Genomic DNA, 22386 nt, shown 5'->3' with positions numbered 1-22386 from the left:
GTATAATTGTCATAGGTTTTTCCTAGGTATGCATTATACTTTGCAAAATTACGATCATACTCCACTATTTGGTATCAAACTAAACATTTGTCTAACTTATTTAACAATTTTTCCAATCATTTTAATTAACAGATTATATTCCAAGAGTAGACATGTCATAGTTTACATAATGAGCCCTCAAACCATGAAACACTGGTGGTTCTTTGCAGCTTTGGGAGCAAATCATGGTTTTTGTTTTGCTTTTGTTTTTGTTTTTTTAATGTTCAGTTAGCCACTAGATTGTACATTGCTGGTTTCTGATGTAGTGTTCAGTGATTCATTAGTCGCACCTAACATTCAGTGCACATCTTGAGTGTAACATGCTGCTTTCCCAAATACATACCGTCACCACTGTGTATTTGAAAGCTTCAAATACACAATACCAATCAACAGATGATTTAAAAAAAAAAAAAAAACTATAATGAAAATATGTTGAAAATGCCACCATCCCTGAGCTCTTAGGCCTAGAAGCGAATAAGTCCGATGAATACTATTAATGAAGGGTCATCCCAAAATAACAAGTTCAAAGAGGCTGCACTTCTGAGACCCCAGACAGCATGTGCTGTGAATGGTTCAGTGCCCTTACTTTCAGTTTCCTAGGAATGCCAACAAAAGAAGTTATCCTCACTAAAATCTAGATTTGGAAGAACGGAAATTCTTTGAAAAGAAAACAAGTCCTATCCGTTTTATGTGTCAGAGCAGTCAGAACTTACAACAATAAGGCCAACATGCTCACCCAGGACTGTGTCATGTTTCATAGTTAATTTCCTATTCAAAATGCCATGTGCCCATTTTACTCAGGTCACGTGACTGAGCAGCAACAGTGCAGCTCTCGGTTTTTGGCAAATAACCCTATGACATAGAAGAGTCAGCAATATTGAATCCTGTGTAAGCTGACCGAATTTATAAGGTATAAAGCATGCCTGTCAGAAAAATCTCTTATGGGCGCCTGGGTGGCTCAGTGGGTTAAATCCTCTGCCTTCAGCTCCTGTCATGATCTCAGGGTCCTGGGATCAAGCCCCACATCCGGCTCTCTGCTCAGCAGGGAGTCTGTTCCCTGCCACCCCCGCCCCCCTGCCTCTCTGCCTACTTGTGATCTGTGTCTGTCAAATAAATAAATAAAATCTTTCAAAAAAAAAAAAAAGAAAGAAAGAAAGAAAAATCTCTTACTTTTGGAGGAAAGTAATAGCCAAAATGCCTGTGTGCCTCTTTGTCTGTTTTGAAAACTTTATTAGAATCCATGCCGCCATCAGTGTGAGGTGGAAACTGTATACTTAAATGCCCAGAAGCATCTATCTGCTCCCCAGATAGAGCACTAAAGATTCCTGCTGATCAGGGAGAATGGAGTAAAAATGGGGACAAATGGGGAATTCATTTCTACGGAGATGGAACTGTGCCACTTAATGACAACTTGACTATAGTCCACACGAGATAACCTATCACCCTATCCACAGTGCCTGTTTAAAACCCATATCTTTTTCTTCATATCCCCAGCTCTCTGTACCACACATTTTGATGGTAAGTTGTACTTCATCAGACCCTAATGATATCCTTTTCCTCTCCAACGTTTAATGAATCCTGCACTTTGGACTTCCCCTTCTCTTAAAAGTTAACATGTTTACTCATGGGAATGTCAAATGGAATGTCCAAATATAACCACTTCGGAAAAATAATTTGGTATTATCCAGTAAAGTTGAAGATGCACATACTCTAAGACACCAAAATTCTTCTCTTAGGCACCTGCCCTAAGAGTTTGTTTGCAGGAGGATGTACATACAAGAATGTTCACAGCAGCACTGCTTAAAATGGCACAACATTGGAAATGACCCAAATGCCCATTGAGAGGAGACTGGATACATAAATTGTGGTATGTTCCCGCAATATAAGACCATATAGCAGTGGAGATAAGTGAATTTCATGTTTGCCATTTCATGCATCAACAGGGATGAATCTTAAATGACTGATTAAAAAAAAAAAAAAGCAAATGGTACAATACTACATGTCTATATATCCATATCTATATATGCCCAGGGCAAACAAAACTTAATAATAGATTACATAGAAAAGCCGTAGGGAAACATACTTAAACAGATAAGCCAGGAAATAACAAACACAAAATTATTCAGCACTGGTACCAGGAGAGAGGAATATGGCCAGGGTGGAACACATAAGGATTCCCAACGTAATGATGATATTCTAGTTCTTATGTTGCAGGATGGGTACAGGGGGTTGTATTTCTTACCCTCTTTTTCCCCCCATTCCCTTCTCTGTGTGTGTATATCTGTAATATATGTATAGAACTGATGCATATGCATCTCTCTTTGTAGGAATATAAATAATACATAATAACAAATATATTTATTATAGAATATTATACATATATAAAATTACATCTATATAATATATAGTAAAAAATATAAATACATTATCCATCTACACACACACACACACCTTTGTAGACATCCTCATGATCATCATCATTTTCCTTTTCACTCCTCACCCTGGACCTGCCTCCCTCAGCAACCCCTTCCAGGCATTCTGACCCAGGTGGAGTCCTCAGCTCAGACCTTTGTCTTAGACTTGAGTGCTTGCTCTGTCCAACTCCCTCCTCTAAACCTGACAACCACTGAAGACCCAACATGACGCCCTTTATTCTCTGTACAGATTCATGTGGAACATTCAGCATTGATGGGAAGGTAAACCTTCCCATCGTGGTGAGCTCTCATTCAGAAGGTGGTACCAACTGCACTGCAAGGGAACCTGAGATGCCACTCAGAGTACAATGACTGTTTGCTAAATTACACAAGTTGCTGCAGGCAGCAGTGCTGGCCTTGATCTCCCAACCCGACCCAACCACAGGGTGTCCTGTGCTCCTGAGAAGCTTGTCATGTTTGCTCCATTGCATTACTGCTGCCTGGCCTGATTTCTCAAACCACTTTTCTTTCTTCCTGCAAAATAATCTTAATTCCACTCATCTCCCAGACACCGGGCTCCTGACCTTAACATAATTCTTCATCTTTTTTTTTTTTTTTAAAGATTTTTACTTATTTATTTGAGAGAGATAGCGAGAGAGAGCACAAGTGGGGATAAAAGGGAGAAGCAGGCTTCCCACTAAGCAAGAAGCCCGACATGGGGCTCAATCCCAGAACTCTGGGATCATGACCTGAGCCGAAAGGAGAGGTTTAGCCGACTGAGCCACCCAGGCGCCCCAATTCTTCATCTTTTTACTCCTTTTAAGGGTAAGCTCTGAGATTACTTTTCTCCTCCAACCTCAGGCTCTCTCAGGAGTCCCTGATCATGATACCACAGCCATCGTTAAGACAAAATAAGAACTCTGATTAAATTTGTTCCATTTCAGTAATGTTTATTCTAAAAGCTTTTCTTATTTCCTACTCAAAAATTAAAAGTGATAAGAAAACTATTTCAAAACAAATGAATTTAGCAAAGTTTTTTATGTTGGGTTTTCTCTCCTATTTGGTAGACTGCTTGGGGAAAAAAATACATAAATTGTAACCACTATCTTAGAGATCTGAGTTTAGGGAATTTGATTTTCTTAAAAAAAAAAAAAAAAAAAAAAAATCAGAGTTTGCCAGAAGTTAGGGGTGAGGGAAGGATGGACAACCAGAGCACAGAGGACTGTTAGGGCAGTGAAAATACTCTATATAATAGCATAATGGCAGATACTTGTGGTCGTACTTCAATCCAGCATACAACACCAAGAGTGGACGCTAATGTAAACTATGGATTTTGGGGGCTACTGCTGTGTCAACTTAGGTTCCTCAGTTTTAACAACTGTCCAACTCTGGTGAGGGTATTGATAATGGGGGACGCGATGCATATAGGGGAACACAGATATTTGGGAAATCTCTGTACTTTCCCCTTATTCTTGCAGTCACCTGCTCTAAAAATAAAAAAAGGCTATTTAAAAAAAAAAAAAGAAAAACTTGGAACAACAACAACAAAAAGAAACCAAACAAGTGCTTTTTCCCACCCTGAGACATCTTGTTCTGCTGGCCTTGAAATTGTTTCTGAAGCTTTTTACTTTTTCCTTCAAAAAACATTACACGGCATCCATTATTGGTGTATTTACTACTTACAAAACATGGAGGCCTAATTATATTTTCCTCTAAGCCACTGCAAAAATAGAATAATAATAAAATTACATAATTGGGTAGTGGCCAGTATTTACATTAAAAAATATAACTGAATATGAGAAAATACAGTAAATATTATGGTAACTGTCAACATTTTTTGTTCTTCCAATTCATGGGTTAGATAGTGAGAAGCACTACTGACATATTGCCAGGGAGTTCTCTCCCGTACCTAAAACTTCACTGTGGATCCCCATGAGGACTTCCAAACTCTGTGAACAGGTTATAGAAGTTATTTCATTTCAATACCTAAGGATTGTTCAAACTTGTAACCTCACTATCAAATTTGCTTTTTTGCAATAAGCATCATCTTGACACACGGGTCAGACTCTCTGGTAAAGAAAAAAAAATTTTTGCCCTTATTTGATAACCGTATAATAGGCAAAATGACTGTTACTTTATTTTTTAAACTTCTGCTTCCCATACCACGAGTTTAGTAGGACTACTTTTCAGAATATTCTTCCAGAGATGAACAAAATCTCCCCCTGCCCACCCCCCCAACACACAAACGTTCTGTTTGTTTTAAATGACTAAGGCATTAAATCCTGATGAAGAGCAACAGAAAAATTAAAGTCATAGAAAGGAGACTTTCCCCGGCCCATTCTTCTGGCCCAAGCATGGATCTGTCCTGGTCACACTGGGAAGTTATCCAATCGTTGGCCAGTATTGCCCAAAGAAAGAAGGAACAAGAAACAGAAGTTGCGAACTCCATCCTGGGATCCTCCTGGATCATTTTCCCAGGCCCCCGCCCGTCCCCTCACTCACCGCTGCTGCAACTCTGCGTCTGACTCTCTGCTTCCCCCACGGCCAACATCACACAGCTCTCGGGTGGCACAGCAGGACCTGGTCAAGTCCCTGAGGCCCACACAGTCTTTCCACTACATCACGCCGCCTCGTGACTGACCCTGAAACCATCTCACTTGGTCTTGGCGAATCTTATTTGGAAGAACTATGCAAATGACTGAATTGTTGTTTTCCCCCCTTCTTTGGTTCAGATAAATGATCCACACAGCATCTCACTTCCTTTCCCTCACTTTACATGCTGACTACACTTAGTAGTGGCACATTTCACAACTTCACGAACACCCCTACATCTTCCAAGAAGGGGCCTTACGCACCCAACAGTGAGGTCGGCTCTTCAGAGACCACATGCAATCTGCAAAGGGGGATGTCTTTAGTAATGGTGAGCCCTAGAAGCAAAGATTAGGACTCCTCATCTGAACGCAGGCTTCTAGTCTCACCTTCAAAATCACCCATGGCTAACACCCACAAGTGTGCTACAGGATGTGGGGCTCAGGACTGAAACCCATGGACATCAGTGAGAACAACAGGGGGACCTCTGCCCTCACAGCAATGCTCCTAACCCTCCCTTCCTGGGGCACCGTCCTCATCTTGGGGCATTTTCACGGGACTATCAGAGTGGTACATTACAGACACAGAGCACCTGGCCTCAGCAAAGCATCTGTCGCTCGAGGCATAGCTGCTGGAGATGGAAGGCCCTGGGCTAGGTGACAATTCAGTCTGAAGGCCCCAGACGTGATGAGCGACCATTCCCAGTAGTGCTAACGTCGCTGAGCACCAACACTGACCTGGAGGGAGGGCCATGCACAGTGGGGCTTTGTAGGTTCATCCCTGGTAAGGTTTCACCAAGATGTGCTTAGGGATATCACAAATAAATCACAACTGAGGGGACAGTCAATCAGTTAGAGGAAAGAATAGAGATTTTAAAACATTTCATCCAGCTGCAATAACTGATGGAACAGACCAAAAAAGAACCCAAAGAGTTCACAAAAATAAAAACCTGCCTTAAACGGTAAGAAAAAAAATCAATTGTGTATGTATAGGAGGGTTTCATCACCTACCTGACACCCTCTAATCTACTCAGCTCAGACAACTCAGCCCTGTTCACAAGCTCTGCCATGTGACCTGGACCCCAGGCTCTGAATGGGCGAGGCTCCATGCCGCTGACACACAGACCTACCTCAGTGTGTGACTCTGACGTCACACCAGGGGCTTCCTCTTACTCCCTGGGCTCAAGCTCCTATCTTGGGCCCTCCTGTCTTGGCAGCTGGTTCGAACTCACTATTCAGGACTCATCTCTTCATCAGCTTCTTGTCTGAGTCTTGTCCCTCCCACCAGTGCTCCTCCTATCTGCCCCTTGGCCTGCTCAGCCGGACAATTCTGCTGCCAACACCTGTCCATCTAGATGGCCACCTGTGGAGGGTTTTCTCCAGTTCTGTGCCTCACCAAATTGCTCTAACTGCCTCCTGTTTACCATCTGCGGCTGGTACTATCGCCACGAGTACGCCCCAGCTTGCCGATGTGTCTGTTCTCTGGACCCCTCTCTGGCCTCTGTCTGGATCCCAAGCTGATCCCAACCTGCTACGGACAGAAACCTGGCTCTTCTATCTGGCAGGGCAAAAGGGAACAGGTTTAAAGCAATTTGTATTTTAAAGTCTTAAGGATGTGCACTGAACCCAAGTTCGATGCAAGGCAAAAGTGTGATAGGGTGGCTAAATAGAGGTGTGACCTCGGTTCCCCTAAGTGTAGCACATCATGATGCAGAAAACATGTACATCTCACAAGACCTAACAGTTCCAGGAGTAGAGTTCTTACCCTACACTGGGCAAGCTGTCACAGAAGTACCATTCGTGTCTGAGTGCTATGTTCTTAAGGGAACGTCTCCAGGGGGATGTGACCACAATGGCAGAATTCCTAATATTAGGTACTATAAGAACATCTGTAAGGTCAGGGCTGATGGCTGAGGAAAGGGGGATTTGCAGGGATGGGGCTCTGCAGTGCCAACGAGCTGTCACAAGAATGATGACATGGAGACTTACATGACGAGAGGACACTCACACAGGGTCACACACACAGGGACGCATACAGGCATACCATGGAAGAGGTGGCCTGAAGCAGGAGGTGCTGGTCCCAACCTCTGCTTCTGCCTCAGCTGACCTGCATCCTGGCCTCCGTTTCCCCCTAAGACTGGGAGACTATGATTTTGAAGGCCCCTCCCTGCTCTCAGAAACCATGATTCCTCAACCTCACATTAACCCCAATCTAAGAAAGAAGATAAACATGGTCTTGCCTGTTCTGTGGCCTGGGAGACCAGATGGGCTCTTAGGTCTCCCAAGGGCCCCTTGTAGGAAAAATCAAACTCATTGGAAGTATTATGTGAAACCAGTGGTCATAAGCTTTATGTTTCAGGAAATGAAAAATGTGGAAAAGAGAAGGTGTGGGAGGCAGAAAAATGTCCACCCCCTCCCCAAGATTTTCACTTCCTAATCCCTGCAATCTTTGACCATCAGCTCACACAGAATGGAATGCTGGGGTCTAATGAAGTGAAGGATCTTGGGAGGAGGAGCTGATCCTGGTTTATCCAGCAGGTTCTAAAAGCCATCACAGGCATCCTTACAAGAGGGATGCGCAGGAGCTCTGATAGAGACGCACAAAGGAGAGAAGAGAATCTGAAGGGAAGGCTGAGGCTGGACTGATATGGCCACAAGTCAGAGGAGCGCCTGTACCACGAGGAGCTGGCGGGCAAGTAACAGATTCCCCCCTGAGCCTCTGGAGGACATGTGCTCCTGACATCCTGCTATGGGCTCTGACCTCTAAAATTGGGAGAGAAGAAAGCTGTTGTTTTCTGCCGTCCAGTGTGCAGTTGCTTGCTACGGCAGCCACAGCAAATGAATACGGAGATTTTCTACTTAAACTTTTGTGTAGCCCCCCCGAAGTGGGCAGTAAAAACTGCGGTTAGGGGAAAAGCTTGAATTTTCCCGTATTTTTAGTTCTCTTCCCCATACACACAGCAGTTCAGAGCAAGTGCAGCTCTGCTTTTGAAAGTGTTTGGGGGCAGTGACAAAAGAATCTTCTTAGCCATTCTTTACACATATTTTACTAATAATCTCTCCTTCACAGGTGATTTCAGCAGACAATAAATCCATGCAAGGCAGACGACCGAGGGATTCCAACCTCCCCCCAGCAGGCCTGGCTGCAGTGGAAGAAATTATGCAGCAACTCACGGCTACAGGAGAAAGCCTGCAGAGTAGGTGGGAGCTTGTCTTGATTCTCCATTGTGACGTGGGCTGAGTTTCTCCCCACTCTCTCCTGGCAGCATCCAGCTCTCTCCTTGTAGAATGATGAATGTTACTGAGAGGAGGACAATGAGATGATCCCGAGCCCAGGAACAAGCCTCCCCGGACTCCCACTCCTACGGAATGCCATCGTGGAAAGTCACTCTCACGTGGTCACCCCCAGGGGACCCCCTGGTGGGACCCGTACAAGAGAACATCCACTGTAGAGTGGAAACAGAGGGTACTCCCAGTTTGAGAGCTACTTTTGGATCTTGTGACTTCCCAGATATAAGTCCTGGGGCAAATCATTTCATTTCTGTTGGGTTTCGTTTCCCTCACATGTAAAACAGGACTACTGAGTAAGATAACATGTGGCCTAGGATGGTGGTTAGCCCACAGATGTTTGTTAATGTTTGAGGAACAAATGAAGTATGCGTTCGGCATCAAAGACTAGACAATTCACCCGTAATTTTCCAACTCTTTCCTTGGATTACAACTTAAATTTTGTTATCTGTAGCTCTTCTAATGGTCACCAACATCTGCCTGAGTTTATGTCTAGGAAGAGGAAATCTTTTATTATCTTAGAAATTCAGAATGGCAGAGGACATATTTTTTCTTCTCCCACAGCACTTAGGTTTGTAATGCAGAAGATTTATATAAAAGAAAATTGGTCAGTTATTATACGTGATGTATAACAACTGTTTTCGATGCAGGACTAGAACTATTTGCTCTTTGACCAATGGAAGTTCCTCCCTCCCACCCAAATCGTTCCCAAGTCACCAGGAAAGCAGGCTGTAGGAAGCCTGGTCTTTGCCCGTGCCCAATCTCCAAGAAAATGGCTCAGGCTATGTGGAGGCTGAGGCAGGGCATGGAGAATGGGAGACAAGTGGGCATCCTATAAGCCCTGGGGTTGACAGCCCTAAGCATGTGAATCACAGAAGGCCTAAGGCACAGTCCCATCTGCACACCAGGGCTGCCTTCTCCATTCCCCACACCTACCTAGTGAGCCCTCCGCTCCATTCCGGGAGGAGCGGTTTCTACAGAGGGCAGCGAGTTCTGCTGACGGGTGTTCGTCCCTCCTCCTCTTCACACCTTACGGCAATCGGCCCACACAGGGACACGCTACACCCTGACACCGTCCCCTGCCCCACATACAGACACATTCTCACTGAAGACACATCCTCATATCTGTGCACTCCCCCCAAAAAGCACTGCTGACCTTCTGACTCCTGGAAAATCCTATTCCTCCTACTAAAGAAAAATCTTACATGACTTAATTTTTCAACCAGCTATATGGGAATCCAATATACATGCCTTAAAGCTTGGTTCTGGATGCAGTCTCAAACTTTGAACCAATTGTTTAGAATGACTTTTTTTTTTCCTTTCTTTCCTTTTTTTTTTTTTTTTTTTTTTTTTTTTTTTTTTTTTAAAAAAAACTATCAGCTCCACATTAAGAAACTAGGATATCGTTATCACTTCTCTTGGGACTTACTAAAACAAAAGAAATTGGAAAATGGAGCAACTTCTACGTACATTCTACATTTATGGATGAACACTTTAAGGAATTCACTGGGAAAAAGGAAACATTCTAAAGCATTCTGTTTACTTTTCTTTTGAATGACAATTTTTATTTCGGTGCCCTCTGTAGCTATCAGACAGACAGTAGGATCTATGGCCATATTTGTGGCCTGAAGGCAGTCATCTAAACCCTGCAAACGTAATAGCAATACAGGGATTCTGGTTCTCACTGAAACTACAAAAATGACAGGTCTCTCTCGAGGCAAGTGCCAAATGCTTTCAATCATGCTAGACAAAGGCCACACAGCATGCATGAAAATCATGGAGGATATATGGATCTCAAACCTCTTTCCTTGGCTCTTTGAAAGTCATTGCAACCAAAGTAGATGTTGTTTTCACCAAACCCATTTAAATCATGATTTAAATTACCAAATAAGAGAAACCAATTTAATTAGTTTTATTTTTTAAAAAGTATATTTTTGTCCTTGTGACATAGTCTGATAACATATTCTAAAATTCAGTTGAGTATGGGTTTTATTTTTAGAAGATACACTGTATATATTTAAATCAGTGATTTATGTAAACCATACTCAGAAGTGTATCCCTTAATAATTCAAGAAGATTCTGTGAAAAGACCAAAACAAAGCAGTATTAATGTCTCCCTTCTGCTCTTACTGCTCCTCCCTCTTTTATCCTTAGACTTTCTTTGCTTGCACGATTACTTAATTCTTAAGGATTATCTATTCATTTGTCTGCTTGGAACTTTGTACTTTTGAAGAGGAAGCCAAGGAGTGATTGTCTTATCTCCATATAATGCTATTAATTAGCATGGTTTCCACAGATAAAACCTATAGATGGAAAAAAGAAACATGATTGCTGGAGTACACAGGAAGATTTTTTACCTTGTCACTTACTAAAGTGGCTTTCGTGCACTCTCATTATCCGCTATTTTGGTCATGTGCCATCTCTCACGCCTGTAGTCAACATTTTAAGAGGGCATTCTAGAAGTCAGGTCCTAGGCTTAGCACGTGAAAGGAGTCAGATCTGACAAAGCTTACAGTTCTAGAGGAAACAGATACTAGATGGCTACTGCACAAATGACTATACAATAATGGTAGCTTTGAAGAAGGGCACGGTGGCACGGCAACCCTGTGGATTGTGAGGGAGTCTCAACGAAGACCTCTCTGGAAAGTAACATTGCTTTTTTTATCACTCATAAAACTTTTTAGAAAGAAGTCACACAAATATATTATCCCAAATATTGTATCAATTTTAAGGTAGAGTATAGCATGAGAAAGAGAAGGCTCTAGACCCAGATATAATTAGAATCCTTGCTGTTACTGTGGTGCCTCAAGCAACTCATGGTAAGGGACATGGTTCCCTCACAAGATCATTGTAATGGTCAAGTGTGACACAGAAAGCACTCAGTATGTAGTATAAGCTCAATAAACTATAGATAATAATAATTACAGCATTTAGTTGACTTATCTTTGAGCTTTCACATGTCAAGATAAGGCTAATTTTCCATTCATAGTTCTATCTTTACAAAAATGTTCAACTGAATGAGAAAACTCAAAAATCCACTTAGAAAAAAACACACCATGACTTCTGTGATTTTTCTTCCCTTGGGTTGGCCAGCAGGTATCATTTAACTATACAATGGAGGCACACTCTATTCTAGATTCTTCTTGGCAGATATATAAATACAGGCGAAAAGAACAATTTATACATCTGTGCTCAACAGCTTTCTATCAGCATTAGAAAAAAAATCTGGAATTGGAGCTTTTGAATTAGAACTTTTAAAATAGTGAACTCCCCTAGGGCAGTTAAGTATTTTCCAGGTCATTAACTATGGGACCAAGAGGGTGCAGCAGGCGAGAGTCCTTTGCAGGCAGCTCAAATTCATGCAGCCCAAGAAGCATTTCCCACCATACTTTTAGCATCTCTTATTCTGAATTCCCCTCAGTACTTAAACAAATACCCAAACCGCACGACAGGGTCGGTCACAATTCCCTCATTAGACACTCCCTGCTGCCAGTGCTGTACATGAAGGTACAGACAATAGCTCCCAACCGCTGGTAGGCCTTATTAACATCTTTCACACTCGTGGCTAACAGGGCTTTATGCTTTTTGGTATAAAGACCAAGTAAGAAAACACAAAAACTGTCATTTGTGTTTTTAAGTTAAAAAAGGAAGAATTTTACTCGATCCTGGAAGAGGGACCACATTACTGATAAGAAAAATGAGGCTTGCACAAGAGAAAAGGTTTGCTTAAGGTCTCAGAGCACATGAACAGCAGAGCTGAAGCAAGACTCTAATTCATTCCACTCAGGGCTTCCCACCCCATTTACTGAGCCGTCTTGTTTGCCTGGCATTGGGTTATACTGAAAACACAATGAACAGACCCGCCTCCTCCATAAACTGGACCTCCCCCTTTCACGGTTGTAGGATACACCTCGCACAAGGCGGGGCAAGCCCTGCAACCTGGAACAGCTCCAGGCACTTCCTAAACCGTCCCGCCAGGATTCTGGCTATGCCGGCTCTTCCACACTATACCGTCCCGAGATGGATCCGGGCACCCAAAGGCTCTTCTGACCTGCTGTGGGGCCAGCCTGACCAGGAGGGCCACAGTGCTGGCCCTCCCCACGCCTCCTGCCCCCATAGGGAGTATCTTTGCCAGCCTTTGGCTTCTATAAGCCAAACCTAAGCACACCAGGATTTCAAAAAGGTTCCCCTTCAATCTAGCCCTGACTAGAGCCTGAGTCACCTTGGTTTGCATGAGCTGAAAAGGCCACGAATGAAAGTAGATCACAGTCCATTCTGCAGAAGCTAGGGGGCTACAGGGGTCAAAGGTCAGGGGGTGCTCAGAATTGTTCTAGAAGGAGGTTGCAGATAGTATACTTCCTCAACTTAAAGGTAGAGCAACTGCATAAAGAATGGCTCTAGTTCGGGGAGAAGAACCCGTCTTACACACCAAGTTCAAACAAGAAATAACCCCAAGTCATTCTTAGACGATGAAGTAGAGCCCCTGAGTGCTCAGCCCCTGAACTGCTGAAAAATTACCTCCAAGGCAATGTGACTGGGCCGTGGAGACCAGGGCAGAATAGGATCCCACGGGTGGCGAGTGAGACATGCTTAAGTCCAGCCTTTCATGGGAACCCAGGGCACCTGGGAGACGAGAGAAGGACAGGCAGAGAAGACTCAGCAAACGCTTGCAGAAGCAATGGATACCTGGTTCCTTCACACATGCCCTCCGTCAGGGAGCTTTTCTGGACAGTCCAGCCTCAGTCTGAGCTTCCAGAGCCCCCTCTGCACACTTCTATCACATTCTATAATCATTGCCTGTTTACTGGTCGGTCACATTCATTTTTGTCTCAGCAGATTCCAGCATGGTGCCTAATACCCAGTGAGCATCAAAAAGTGTTCAGTGAATGAAAGAATGACCTGTGACACAGTGACTACAATTTGGAGGTACAACTAGGGCAGAGGTAAGCAGTAGTCATCTCAGAGTAGAGAAAAAATGAAAACAGAAGGACTGAAGGGGACCTTCCTTAACCAGTCTGAAGACAGAGTGCTACCCACCCCTCAGCAGCCCCTGAAGGCTCATCAGCTACAGGACAGCTGTCCCACTCTATTTCTGGGGTAAGGAGACACATCGTAGAGCTAAAACATATGTTTCCCATAATTATCAAAACCAAGTGTTACAACTAAGAGAAGGGGGGAAATGGCAGATCTACCTAAGTGAGGGAAGAGTTTCTATTCATGTACCAACTCCATCTCCAACTCAAACTCTCTCTTAGGAACGTACAGACTTCAGTCACGATCCCAAGTTCGAAGTGGACCAAGTCCTGGGTCCCAATGGGACACCCTTTCTAATTCACAAGGCATGTGCTCTCAGTGCAAAACTTGTCAACTTACTTTTTCCACGTCTAGATCAGCATCCTGCTTCTTCAAAAAACTGTAGAAGAAAAAAAAAAAAAAATAGACATCAAAAGAGAACCGAACACTCTTTGCCTGGAAACCTCCCACAAAGTACCACCATAGAATTTCCATGTGCTTCAGACAATCAGCTTGCTCACAACTTTTTTCTCATTCACATACTTGTTGCTAAGTCACAGTTGCCACAAACACCTGCCTGCAACTGCAAAGACCTGGCCCTCTACCATCAAAGGAGGCCGACACGAGATTTTGAGTTTCTGGAATCAGGAACGATAAAGATGGAGGTCTTACACACACACACAAACACACACACACACACACACACACACTCTCTCTCTCTCTCTCTCTCTCTTCTGGGTGCCTACAAGTCATCCATAGTTGGGACACATTAAAAAAAAAAAAATGAGTCTTCCAAGGTCTTGTTTAACTCACCTCTTGACTTAGATCTTCCCTTAGTCCCCAACCCATATGTGCCCCACTTCCTGTCTGACTGTGGGTGGGCCTCAGTTAAAACAGCCTTCTCAGGATGGCCCCTCTTTCCCATCAGCTGGTATTCCCCTCTCCGGGAGGTGTGCCAGTCCAACTCACCCATAGAACTCGAGTCCCAGGATTACCTTAGAACCTTGTGCCAAGTCCCTGACAGAGCTGAGTGCTGATTCTGTGGCATCTGTGCCCATTTCACGTTACTCTTTAAAGTGCCAGGAGCAGACGGCAGCTTTCCAGTTTGCTCATGCGCTCTGCCTACAACCTGCCAATATTATGGTCCCTCATTTGTTATATGCAATTTTAGCTATTTGAACAAAGCTTCAGTTTTAATAAGATGTTAAAAGAGAATAAAAATGGCTGACTGGAATTATGCTGATAGTGTTAGGGAAGAAAGTAAAAGGTTTGAGGAATGTGAATAAAAAAGCAGAAACAATTTTTCCTGTCGTAGTAGAGACTCACACTTTTTTTCATTCTGATTCTTCGCGTCCTGGTCCGTGGTTTAAAATACTGCCATCACAAATCTCTATTCCCATCCAAACCATCCCAACGCACACACAAAAGAATTTTTGCACTGTTTGAAAGGGTGCATAATTAACAGTAACATCTTTGTTTTCTTTAATCAAAGATGACTCAGAATGAAGGAAAGAAAAAAATGACCGTGGGGAAGAGAATTAGAAACTCATATATTGTCTTCTGCAGATGGGTATTCAAATCATGAACTGACTGCAGACATGCAGGAGAAGCAGCATGAGGCAGGAGAGAGAGAATGTGCTAGAGAGCACGGTAATACAGCCGGTAACTTAGCAACCCACCTCACCCCAGCTCTTTCTTGCTTCGGACACACTGTCCTGTCCTAACTGAGATGCTACCAGGCAATAATATATGCCTTTGCTTCCAGTGAACCCACTGGGGATGCAGACCCTGCCGCAATGGAAAAAATGGGAATCCTCATTGTCCAAAAAAAAAAATTTTTTTTTAAAGATTTTATTCATTCATTTGACAGAGAGAGAGAGAGAGAGAGATCACAAGTAGGCAGAGAGAGGGGGAAGCAGGCTCACTGCTGAGCAGAGAGCCCGATGCGGGGCTCGATCCCAGGACCCTGAGATCATGACCTGAGCCAAAGGCAGAGAGGCTTAACCCACCCAGCAACCCAGGCGCCCCCCACCCAAGTCATCCAAAATTTTTAACTAGCCTCCCTGTAACCAGCAAAGAGTAATTCAGTACCATTAAAATTTTTCGTCAGGGGTGTCCATGTGGCACAGTCAGTTAAGCAACCAACTCTTGAGTTTGGCTCAGATTGTGAACTCAGGGTCCTAAGTTCGAACCCTGCACTGGGCTCCATGCTCAGCTCAGAGTCTGCTTAGGTTCCTCTAGCTCCCTCTCCCTCTGCCCCTCCCCGCCTCTAAAACAAATAAATAAATCTTAAAAAAACGAAAATAAATAAACAAAAACCCAACTTTTCACCAAAAGGAACAAATATAAAGAGGAAGTCTGACTTCCCCTCGAACGTTTTTCAAAGAGGTTTAGGAAGGCGGTCATTTCGATTTACAGAATGGAATTTTCTATTTGCAAGGCGGAAGATTCCTTCACCTGGCACAGAAAGTGCACTTGGAGAATGACTACCCTTTCCCAAAGCAGTAAGCAAACTCCACCTCCCTCACGTAGACAGCACAGGTGCAAGTGCACGGGATGCCCAGTTCAACAACAGGGTCTTGAAGAATGAGCTTCAGCTCTGTAGCACTTCGGCAACTTGTAGCAAAAGGAAAACTGAAAACCCGTCTGGAGCAGCTGGCTGACTAGTGCAAAAGGAATATTATCCTTCCGTGCATATATGCAGCTTCATCTAATCTCTCTTTCGGGCTTTCAAAACAGATGGAGTTAATTAACAAAGACAATACATATATGTAACATCCCGCAGCACAAAGCAGAAGGATGCCACAGCTTTCACTTCAAAGACTCCCAGCAAGCACGCCCAAGATATTTTTAGGCATCAGCTCCATTGTTTCAAAGAAGACCTGGTTTGGTGAAATAAAACTGCCACAAAGTAAAATTCACAGTACAACCCTATCTAGTACGAAGAGTGGCATCTGTTTTTAAAACCAGGCATCTCTGTCTTAACTAAAGGGTGTGTTTCTAGGAGTTGAGAATAAATTTTGTCATGAAATGTTTAAGTGGAATAGAAGTACCTTTTATTTGGGATGCCTGGGTGGCACAATTGGCTGAATGTCCATCTCTTGGCTTTGGCTCGGGTTGTGATCTCAGGGTCACGAATGAGACTTCTTTCAGCCCTGTTCCCCTCCCCCTTCCCCACGGACCTCCCCTCATGTACAGGTGCACCCACATACTCCCTTTCTCTCAAATAAATCTTTAAAAAAAAAGTATCTTTTATTTGTCTTAACTTTTAAAAACCATTCTTTAAAAATTCATCAATTATCCCATTTTATTTTTATTCTAAATCTAAATTTTTGGAATATCCAAGTTTTAAGTTTGCAAGGCAAGATAGACCTCTCCTTCCTTGTGCGTGTGTTTTTGTACAGACACAGATGTGTATATGTGGTTACACAAACCCTTTCAACAGTTGACTCTGTATTCAACTGTGGGCTTCTGGGCATTAGGGCATTTTCCATGCTTTTATTCTTCCTGCTGAAGTAGTGCTAATGTTTTGTTTGAGAAACATGACTGAAGTGACCCAGATTCCCCAGTGGAAAAGGCTGATCCATGAATGTTGCAAATGTGTGACCGCCTGCAGGAATGGAAGCCAGAGAACAAGGCCTTGGCCAAAAACGAGCTACTCCCAACTATTTAGATCTGATCAAATCCTCTATCTTTAGGAGAATACACAGAGATCTTTGTTCTTAGAGAAAACTCTAAAAATAAAACTGACAAGTCTTCAACTATGGGTTTTCTCTTGATGCAGCCATCCCCATAGCCCCACCACTCTCCTATTTCCAATCATCTGGGGCACATCTCCCGCGGCACCCACCACAGGCACCTTAACCCAGGGCAGAGGAATAAAGAGACACAGTCAACGGGGCATCAGCCACATGTTCAGAGAATGGCAAGAGGCTTGCAGGACTACAGGGCAGAGAGGGAGTTAAGAGGATGGTGGTAGGCTGCTGGGAGAAAGGTTGGAAACTGAGGCAGAGGCCAGCTAACAAGTCAGCCAGTTGAAGGCACACTCCTGGGGTTACCAGTGTCTTTTCTACTTGCCTCTATCCCAAGAAGGGGCTGAAAAATAGATACAGCCTCCAGCATATTCCTGGCACTGGACAAAGCATCGTCACTCCAATCTCACCAACCCTGCTGGGTTCAGGACAGGGTTCCCCTAATTAGCTGTTGCTGTCGGGCCCAGGACAAAATCACCTTTTCTCTCCTGTTTTCCTTTGGTCCCGCTTCTGTGCAGAACTAGATTTCCTCTCCTCAGTGTTCTCACAGCACTTTATACTCAGTACCTGCTTCACGGTCTCCCCTGCTCAGACGCCAGCTCGTCTGTGGCCAGGGCCATGCTGAGCACAACAGGGGTTGTAGCACCTCTACTGATGGAGGGGTGAAGGGTGACGAGGGGCGGTGACAGAGTGACTAATGAAGAACTGCCCGGACTGGGATGAAGGAAACAAAGCTGCCCTGACTCAAGCTGCAAGTACAGGGGATGGGGGGAGGGGGGGGCGGAGGAGACGAATCCAGGGTGTGTCCACATACCACACATAGCTTATAGAGAACCAGAAGATGACCTTTCCTTCCATTTAGTGCTGTGTCTTTAGCTATAAATAAGTGACAAAGATCCAATCTGGAGATACCACTGTTATTTTTAATACTGGCCAGTGTTTCCTTTCTACTTAAAAAAATGTGACTGAGAAACTAAGGTTCAATACATGAGAGTCAGAGTCACAATTCCCGAGGGAAGAAGGAAATGTAAGGGATATTACAAATCCGAGATTTGAATCCTGGTTCTTGGTTTTGTTTGATTATTTTAAGAAAAGGAAGATTGAGAGAGAAATGAAATACACTTTTCTCTTGCCACAGAATCTTCTCTATTTCCAATTCAACCCTTTTTACTTCTTGAAAAAGATTTAAAATATTCATCAACCTGCCAAAAAACATCTGCATGTTACTAGACACGTCTATTCACATCTGAATGGCTGCTTTCTGCTCCAACGATCATAGCTCTATTCAATCACAACTAAAGTGAGAACCTCCGGACTGTACGTGGTGTGATGTCAATGGCAACGAGGATGAAATGGCCCTTGGACAGCAACTTCCATATCAAGTATGTCAACAGGGGCACTGTGCCTTCGGTTATTAACTTAGGATCCAAGGCACAAAAAAGACCAGGCAGGGCCAGACTCTGCCACAATTCCAAAGAAAGCTGAGACACATACAGAGCATACACAGAAGCTCCTCAATGTTCCCTGGTGAAGGGGCGGCCCCTGGCTCCCTGCCTGAAGCCTGGAACAGGCCCACTCTCTCAGTGGGCTTCCTGAGCCTTCCACAGCTGCACACAGACACGCGGCGCAGTGTTTGGGACCAGCCACGCTCAAGATCGCTACAGTCTCCTGTGTGCCCAACAACCGGGGCAGGCCCTGGAGACAGGAGCCAGCTCAGACAAGGCCCTTTGTTGTGGGGTATTCCTCAATGCCTGGTTTCCCCAGGAAAAATGTATTTTCCTTTAGCCATTCACTCTGGCCCCAGACTGGGTCATTCTCCTATGTTCTCCTCCACATACGAACCTTCTAATAAAGTTCAAGATGGCAGCAACCACAACCTCTTCTCTCATCTTACCTGTGCTCCCCACCCGGCCCCCTGCCAAAGGTACGGTGACCCAACCACGTTCACCATGGTGAAGGGCACAGGGCCTTGGTAACAGGTCGAGAGTCCTGAAGGAGTTTGAAGAAAAGGGTCTAGTCTGTGAGAGGACAGCAAAGGTGGCTGGGGATTGCCTTTGAGGATTCTAGCCTGGGAAGACGTGATGCGGCTCCGCCAATGTCCTATATCCTTTGTCCTACTACCACATTCTTACTTATTCTTATTTATGCTTATTTACCTCATTTATTTACCTCACTGATAAGGTAATCTGTGCTTATTGTAAATCCAGAGCCCCGTTATGATACTGGAGCTTTCCCCTTCTGGCTAGTTTTTCGATGGTGATGGAACTGTTACCCTCTAGCTCCGCACCTCCATTCTGCATGAAACAACCCATAGCTCATGGTACTACTCTACTTCTGCTAGAGGCAAATGGGGACATACCCCAATATGAACCATGTACCTAGTGCAATTAACTGCAGGGTTGATTTCAAGTGGTAAGGTGCAAACTAGAGGCTGTATCACCTAATGATTCCTCTCACCATTGACCTTTGACTTACTCTCTAAAACACAGAATTTTGGTCCACAGTGAGGGAGGAAGCAGTTGGATCCTGCTCTATTCCCTCGCTATGCTATTTCTTTGTTCTGGACTGGGTGAGGGAAAGGGTGCAGGAGGGGTCCCATACCACACAGCCCACAGGGCCAGGCAGGTAAAAACAAGTGAACGAAGCAGGTGAGGTGGGGCTGGGGGAGCTGAAGGGCCCTGCCCCCACCCAGAGGACAGCTGCAGCATGGCTGAGGCAAGCTGCCGTTCCTGGGAGAATGCAGGCTCAGTTTTGCCAGACCTTCCAATTCTTTTCAAAAGAAACGGAAAATCTCCATTTTTATGTAAAACTGCCTGATTTTTAAATGTTAGTTTAATTTTTTTAAATGCTTCACGTGGTCTAACAAAATGTAATTATCGAGGGTATAATCCAGCCCATGGACTGGTTGGCTATCTTTCTGAGTCATAAGATCTAGCCTTTGGTTTCTCTTAATATTAAATAGGAAATTGGCTGCTATCTGCCCCTTGGGGTTATTTAAGAGCACAGAGGGGGTTTTTATTATCATGTAACAAAATAACCCAAGCACATTCAGATGCACAAAGCAGAGTAACACGATCCCTCGTGTCTATGCAAATGTTAGTACTATGGGGCTTCATGTTTTGTAGAATTATTCGAAATGTATAATTACACGGTAGCTTCTAAATAAACAAAAGAGGTAACTGTAATAGCTTTAGAGGACGAAGGTGTGACCAACTGGATCAAGCAGTGGGGTGGAAGCCTGAGTGGAAAGGTGCAGAGACAAACCCTGTGCAGAGACAGGTGGTGTAGACAAGCCTCTCAAGACACACAGCCATAAAGGCAGCAGAGCAGTGAGACGGCTGCTACGCGAGAACACGAGGTCAAGACACCGTATCTTCAAGATGGATGAAATCACAAATGTCTGTACGGTGATGGAATGAGCATCATGTCAAAGTAAACAAACCCTCCCCCAAGTACCAAGGAAGAGAATTATGTCAGCAAAATACTAGACAGTACTAGGGGCAATAAAAATTTTATTAGTAGGAGTTAAGAAGCCAAGATCTAGTTATACAGGTTTTCCTAAACAAGAAGTCAGAAAAAAAAATCTCTACTACAACACACATTGCCCCACATTTTACACTGTGCCATTTCTGTATTTGTCCTTTTTAGCCTACTTCTAACAGTCTCTCTTTGCTAAAATACATTAGTTGCCATGGAAACGATGTCATAGTGTGTAAAACCATTTACTGTCCTTGGAAAGGCATTCATGATAAAAACTGAACAGTAGCATGTTTTAGAAAGAGATCCAATAGAGAGCAGGTGTGTAAGAACACCACAAGATCTCAAAATCGCAACTTCAAAGTATTTTGCCACCACTGTCATATGTCCCAGTTCCCCCCAAGTCAACCGGAGGGGCACCTCTCCTCCTCTCATACACCAGGAGTACTTGAAACAAAATCTCTGATCTAATGCTGGTGAAAACAATGGACTCCCTGTAATGCACACTTACTCGCCTGGTGGGGCGGGGCTGGGAGGCTGCACCATCAGAATGGTCTGTAGGCATCATAACACTTCTGCTAATGGGAAGGATTTAGTCCTGATACCTTCTGCTATCGTCATGAGAGAGAGAAAAATAATATCTAGTACATAGAGATTTAGACTTGCTTTCCTTATTGCCACAGATTGGCAAGACAATCCCCCTTTTTCCTTTCATTAACTCAAAATAGACCATATTTATTCCTCTGAGGTAAGATAGTAAGCAGCTCTCATGTGCTACGTTGGCAAAAAACAAACAAACGAAACACGGAGACAAGGTATGGGTCCCTTGGAGACTTAAAATCTGGCGTGGCCAGTTGGGTGAAGGTGGGAGCATGAAAGGCCTCCTGGACTTTGGGGAAGGGCCGGGTTTTATTCTAACTGCAGTAGGAAGACCATGGAGTGGTGATGCTCAGCAATGTGATCTCCCAAAGATTTTTAAAAGCTCACTCAGCTGGCGCGGGAAGTGGAACTGGAAGTCAACAGTGGAGGAGCATAGAGCAGTAATGTTATCAGAACAGTCCCGACCAGAGAGGACAGTACAAAGCAGATGGAGAAATGGGATCTCTAACCAGGGTGACTTTATACCTTGGCTCCTGTGTGAAAGTGTTAGATTCCACCTACTGTCTTGGGAGCGATTAAACATCTGCACAGATGTCTCATTTTTTTTAGACCACGTATTAATAGCTGCATCAAAATGATGCAAGGTTGAATTTGCATCATTCAGTCAAGATTGAATTTGGTGAACTCCACTTTGCCTTTCTGACTTCTGCCATAGTCTGCCTGCTGCTGGGTGAGATGACCCATGATGAAGAGTTTTCGTCCTGATGTGATTAAGTCTGAAGGTGACCAATAACGAGCCACCTCTTTTGCTGCCCTTCTACAATCCTGGCCTAAGCAAATACCTCCCTTTCAAGGAAAACATGCAGGATGCTTATAAAATAAAGAATACTTGGACACAAGCGGTTAAGGGCAGCTAACTCCTCCTGGTCTCAGTGGGTGGAGCCCCCACCAGACACTGGATGTGATGACGGGCTATGCTGTGGCCAGAGTTGCGCAAGACACCTGTTAGAGGGCCGATGGGAAAACAGAAAATTACAGGTTAAGTGTACATGAAATATTTTCGGGAAATGATCCTTCTCAAGAATGGCCTAAATGCTCGCGTTACAGTGTTTTTGTCATTTACTGATGGCTAGCTATTTCACTTTGCAATACTCCTTTCAGCAGTAATGAGATAAAAATGAAAACCAAGTGAAATGTGAAGCACTAAATTTTAAT

At 44.0% G+C, this 22386-nt stretch overlaps 1 protein-coding gene across 6 annotated transcripts in view; it reads right to left on the bottom strand.

Moving 5' to 3' along the window:
* The window catches only part of FYN (FYN proto-oncogene, Src family tyrosine kinase), a 207592-nt gene that overhangs the window by 166220 nt on the left and 18986 nt on the right, over window positions 1–22386 (bottom strand). For 3 of the 6 annotated variants that reach the window (XM_032337997.1, XM_032338005.1, XM_032338006.1), the window contains exon 2: window positions 13703–13742. The exons of 1 other annotated variant lie outside the window; for it this stretch is intronic. The gene's annotated coding sequence lies outside the window, so the exon portion shown is untranslated. Of the gene's footprint in view, window positions 1–4955; window positions 5264–12847; window positions 12953–13702; window positions 13743–22386 lie in introns of those variants that run through there. 2 more of the 6 variants (XM_032337998.1, XM_032337999.1) reach the window with 2 other exon arrangements.

The sequence above is a fragment of the Mustela erminea genome, chromosome 4 (assembly GCF_009829155.1).
Source record: "Mustela erminea isolate mMusErm1 chromosome 4, mMusErm1.Pri, whole genome shotgun sequence".
NCBI lineage: Eukaryota > Metazoa > Chordata > Mammalia > Carnivora > Mustelidae > Mustela > Mustela erminea.
This window is presented reverse-complemented; position numbering and strand designations above follow the sequence as displayed.